General features: G+C 40.0%; 1 non-coding gene across 1 annotated transcript; it reads right to left on the bottom strand.

Moving 5' to 3' along the window:
* Nucleotides 1-726: 726 nt before the first annotated feature.
* Nucleotides 727-839, bottom strand: trnal-caa (transfer RNA leucine (anticodon CAA)). Its single transcript has 2 exons — nt 802-839; nt 727-772 (listed from the first exon to the last, which is right to left on the bottom strand). It is a non-coding gene; the product is annotated as a tRNA-Leu (tRNA).
* Between the last annotated feature and the right edge of the window lie 5,161 nt (nt 840-6,000).

Here is a 6,000-nt window from a genome sequence, read left to right as displayed (position 1 = left end):
TTATGGTTTTTTTTAAACATATTTTCAATACCAGACAAAAAGTCGAAAGTTTCAATTTCATGCAACTGACGAAATCTCTCTTCGATGGAAGTTTTAAGTACAGCACATCCAAAATATCAAATTTACATGTTTCTTGTGGATCCAGAAGATCATTTTGAGACTCAAAACATGCCTGTCTTTTCTTTTTTCGAGGACGAAGGAGTAGCAGCAGGAGTAGCAGTTATGGCAAGAACGTGTTTAGAGTTCAGGACTTCTCATTTCTAATGCAGAGCCATCGACTCGGAAAGCACCGCCCGCGAAAAAAGAAATTGCAGAATTGGTCTGTTCATGTTGCCTACACGCTTTGAATTGCTGGCATTTTCTGCAAGCGTTCCTTTTTGAGGGTTCATGAAATTCCTCACAATTGAGCCAACACTAAAATATTTCATTCGGGGTCGCCTAATTCATAGTGCAAACCGAATCTACAGGGGAATGCTGTGGCACATGAAGCCGTTTGTTATTCTGTTGTGAGGTGTGAGGGGCGGAATGCAAATCCAGTTGGTGAATAGAAAATGAAACAGGAGTCACTTCTTGAGCTACGAATTCCAAAAAGTATGAAAACCTGTGCATTTTAACAGTGCAGAATACTCACAAATTGCACTGAGTTGCTTGCTTTCTTCTGCTGCTTTTATATTTCAGTCATTCACTGTAGCACTGGAACAATTCAAGAGAGGTAAAAGCAGAAGCTGTCAGGAGTGGCATTTGAACCCACGCCTCCATTTGGAGACCAGAACACCCAAGCCAACTGGAAAGACACATGTCCTTGAGTCTGGCGCCTTAGACCACTCGGCCACCCTGACAAGCGAAAGCAAGTGGTGTGCTGAATGCACCAGTAGTTGACTAAACTGAGTTTCTTCCCTGAAATTATTTGCTTGCGAAGAGCCAAGTTGCCTTGAATGGATCTTGGAAATCAAATATACGGATGGATTGTTATTCGGTTGTGAGTTTTGAGGGGCGTATTATAAATTGAGTTGGTGAAAAGGCGCTTTTTGTTAGTCTGTCGGGAGGCTGCACAAGGTGTTTAGAGGGAGAACTTCTAAAAGGCAGGCTCTCTATGTTTAACATCAAGAAAGATTTTTTTTTCTCAATGGAAATGCTCTTTGGCGCTTTCAGCTTTACGTAGGGAACAACGTCTGCCGAGACCACTTTTGAGCCAGTGCAAATGGTAATGTGCCACCAAGTACATTTAATATTGGCTGTGGTAGCGAGCTGCTTTTGTTTGTGAAGCTTTTACTTCTTTAAGCTGAATCATCGGCAGGAGTAGCTTATTAAATCTTTGCTCATTGCGCTCCATCAGAAATACCTTGTCCATGTTCAAAAGAGATCAGGGGATTTACTTCATGCTTTCACTTGGCATACCTTACACGAAAGATTTAAATGGGGAATTGATTGTGCTTCTTGATGTTGTTCCTGTGGTTGCCTTGGTTACAATGGTGAACGTTCTTCCACGTTCTGCTAGAGTATCCACTGGCTGGGCTTTATCAATTGGCTCGGATAGGTCATCAGTGCTCCGTCTCCAGAAAAATAATCAGCACTGTCTTTTTTCTGTGCGCATGACCGTATTTTAAAACATATAAAATCACGAGTTCATTGATTTCTCCAAATAACAACAATACATTTTAACCTTTCAATCCAATAGTTTTACTCCAAGTAAAAAGCAGCGCAATATATAGAGAGATGACATTCAAAGATTTCAACGTTCTTATTGGATTGCCTGTATGCAGATATCGTTCAGAATTGCTAATATGATTTTAATTCAGTTTTTCTCTACTACTTTCAGAGTCTTTTATTGACCTTGCTGAAGCAGAGAAGTGACATAATCACAAATGCAACCAGTTGTGCAGCTGTTTCTGGTTAATAATGATTAATGCAAAAAAAAACAGCTCCTTGCATTAAGAGTCCTCCCTCTGGATTCCTCTGAAAGCTGCGCGAATTACTCACTGCGTGTCCTGTACTGTGTAGCACAGTGACAAGAACGCCTTGAGTTTTTTTCCGTATGTGAAGGAAAATGCAAAAGAGCATGAAAAGTATCGATGGTATAAAATATCCATGGTACAACTCGAGAAAGAACTGAAGGACAAAATAATGACATTTGATGATTAAAAGAGAAACACAACCGTCCAAACATGGGCTTGGATCCTGAACACTTGTGTTAAAAGACAAAGCAAAGGATATAACCTGTAAATGTCTACATGTCTTACAGTTTATGAAATAACACAATTTCTTACTTTCTTGATAATTTCTTACTATTGATAGATACTTTTTTGAATTTTAACAGAATCACAATTACAGACATTTGGGGTTAAACTGTTATTCACATATTCACATATAATTATGAGACTCAAAATATGCGTCTTTTCTTTTTTCGAGGACAAATGGATTATTGAGGTGTAAAGATGGGTTCAAAACCAAAATCATCTGCTATTGCTGCTGTTTCTTCAAATCCTTTAATTGATCATTGATAACGAGGAATAATATTATACAAATTGTGGTTTTCTGTGAATTGCCAATTTTATTGTAATTACATCTTCGTTTACAGATGACTTGCATGTATCACAAGGTATTACAGATGCAGCAATTCAAAATGGGTGGGGTATTTCGCGGCATACCCAGGTGGGCGTGTCGCGGTGTCACGCAGTATCACGCGGTTAATCGCGTCATTTGACGTCATCCCGGAAACTATCCGGCGCCACCTTGTAAAACCGCCAGGGGGAGCTTAACCTCTCATGTACAGCATTTGAGCTTTTAATTTTGAACTGTGTATTACAGCATGTTAATCATCAGTCATTAAAATGTTGGTATATTTTATGAAAGCAAGATTGCTCAGTTGGACAAAAGTACACAACCTACCTTTATCAGAAATATTTATGCATCAAAGCCTTTACCGAAGATATTACTAATAGTATTAATAATGGATGACTTTGGACAAGCTGTATACTCAAAGTATAATTTCTTTAGCACATTTGTACAAGCACTCGGAATCTGTCCAAGCCATACTTTGTCAGGCATTTTGTTTTACTTCAACGGGCATAAAAACTTCCTTGCTTTTAACAGGGCGTTTCATAATTTCTAACTACGAAAATGATTTAAAATGCGACACTTATCATTCAACTAGAGCTCAAAATATCACAAGGATCCTCAAGAGCACAGCAAAGACTGTATTAAAAGATACTTGTATGTAGCAACGCTTTCTTTTCCGTATACCAGATTTTATGGAACCACTTCAGAGGGGTGTCAGCCAGTCAGATTCCAGGAATCGGTACTTTAAAGGAAAAATACACGCCGGTATTCCATTTCTCCCTAACGATTTTAAGCATCGAAGTATATAACTAGCATGTGAAATAAATGTGAAAAAGTGGTAGTTTTAAGCTTTTCTGCTAATATAATATGGAATCGCGTATCTAAAGAATTTAATAACGATATGATTATATTCGTGTACTGCGACAGGGCTGTGTAGGGCTGTTTCGCCTCTCTCTTCATGCAACTTCCCTTGTAGCCTACTGGTCTATGTGCCCAACTATCAACTCACGGGTTGTGTGTTCAAATCAAGCTTGTGCAAACATTTCTTCGAAAAAATAGAATAGCGATATTATGGACAATCAATTGACTTTTATATTTCAAAATATCACAACATGATCGATTCTAAGTCATTTTTGATAACAATGAATAGTCACCTTCTTCCCTTCTGACAATGGTCCCTGTTTCTGCTTCCTGCTTCTAGTGTGTGTGTGTGCAATAGAGTAAATTGTTATAGAGAAATGCAGGCTGGACAGTATGCGTTACAATATAAACATTTATATTGATTTAAATTGTGTTCTGATTTAAATCGCAAACGCGAGTTTAATTATATGTGTTTTTTAATCATAATCAGGCTAATGCAACATAAATTGATACAGTATCTTTGTCTTCTAAGTATCTTAATAAACTTTCAGCATACCTTTCTACCCGTTTAGATTTATATTTCTTGGGATTTTGGGATCAAACGTGGAAGGATTAGATTGTAATCGTTTTTATTTTTCAAATATGAGATTGTATTTCTGAACGTTATGTTACACCTACAGTAGTTCACTGCTTTAAATACATCGAATTAAGAAAGTTATGTGTAGCACTTTAGATATTTTTTTCTGAACCAGGGAAAATCTGATCATGTTTCTCTATAACAATAATAAAAAACATTATTTTACATATCACCTTTAAAAGTGGCATCTCAAAGCAGAAAAGTAGATGGGAAAAACAGTTAAAAGGGACCAAAGTAAATACCAGACAAACACAAACGTGTTTTTAATAAAATGCTTTTATTCATTCAGCAGAGAGTGAGAGGGACATCCAGCAGGGAGAGACACACACACCGGTTTCCATTGACAAAATTGTTTTTTTCAATTCCTCTTGTCTAACAGGAATGTTTTGTTGTGGACAGACTGTTAGACTAGAGGAAAAGAGCGCCTCCTTCTACGAAGCATTTCCTTGATCCGATCACTAATTCTTTTCCAGTCGCACGCAGTAAGGGTTGAGAATCTCCGATTCACCATGCTACTAATGGTTTCCCGGAGATTGCAAGGCAAGGCACTTTTGCCTCTGGACCCATCGAAATTTACAGACGTGGTCCACCCCCAGTAAATTTCAAAAGTCACAAGATTTCGAAACACGAGGGCGGCGTAGCGGTCGGCTCTTGCTTTCCCGTCTATGCCGATGCACTGCAAGTACAACCCCCCCTCCATCTCCTGAGTGATGGGTAGCAGTTGGACATCTGGGAGAATTATTCGTCCCACTGGCGTCTGTGAATTCCGCTGTGCTTCCTGGGGGGAGATAGACGGCGGGGACAGCATCAACCAATTCCCATGCGGTGGTGAACGGAGAGGCCGGGATGGAGTGTCCTGAGGCGGTGTGTGCTCTGCGGGGGGCAGAGCTTCCGCCAGGCATTGCAACCTGCGCGGCGGGGAGAGGCACTTTTCGGGAGACAGCTGCTCAACTGTTTGACTGCTGGAAAATACTGTCTCCTTCCTCTGCATTTTCAGGAGTGTCTCTAGCCTCCCAATCCTCCCCAGTAATGCGTCGTACTGCTCCCGCTGCTGCCGAAAAGTCTCCACACAGGTGTTGCTTCTACAGGTTGGCACCCTGGCCAGTGGCCGAGAGCAGAGACCCACGGCCTGTGGCAAAAAAACATAATTCATGTAAGAAATAAAGTCACACAGTAGTATTCATCAGTCGCAGAACAGAAGTCAAAATAAACTTTTCTTTTTTTCCGTCTTACCGCTTTCTTTTTTACTGTCCTGGTGGTAGATTTCGAAGATCGTTTCGCCCGTGCGGTGTTTTCTTGAAGAACAAGCTACGAAGAAATAATTATAATTGAATTTAAAATTCAAAACGGCAATAATACCTTGTAATATGCGCTGTAATCGCGTATTTCAGATGAAGTCTGCTGTATTTGCTTACCCTTCGCTCTTTGGAAGCTGGGGCAGCAGAAGCACCCCGTCTCTTCCCGTAAAAGGTCTTGGTCTCCATATTGTACTATGGTCGCTGTAGTGCAGGTTCGCAGTTTTTTTTTTGTGATGGGAGCTCACCCAATCCCTTGGTGTATTTATGCTATATTCACATGTACGGCTAGAATGTTCATTGTCTTCCAATGAAAGGCGGGTGCCTTTTGCCGAAGTCGGGAGACATTAGAGGCTTGCCACACCCGGACTGTTAAACCACCGCATTAGCACGTCAAAGCCCATTGAGGACCCTGGCGCAATAGTTGTTTTGTCCCTTGATTTACTGATGTGCATTAATTAAATCTTGTCAGTCAGGTCTTTTTTTCTCTATTTGAATTGTCGTTTACACATGCACGACTTTAAAAGCTAGCAAGACAGGTTTCGATTCACATTAGCTGGCGAGCCTTGTTAACAAAAAAACGAATAATAATGTAACATGCCACTGTTTGTTCATGAACAAAGTTATACTGAGATTTCCTTAGATACG

Source organism: Lepisosteus platostomus, chromosome 5 (genome assembly GCF_059453375.1).
Source record: "Lepisosteus platostomus isolate fLepPlt1 chromosome 5, fLepPlt1.hap1, whole genome shotgun sequence".
NCBI classification, from domain to species: Eukaryota; Metazoa; Chordata; class Actinopteri; order Semionotiformes; family Lepisosteidae; genus Lepisosteus; species Lepisosteus platostomus.
The sequence above is the reverse complement of the archived record's forward strand: the minus strand, read 5'-3'. Positions and strand labels throughout refer to the sequence as shown.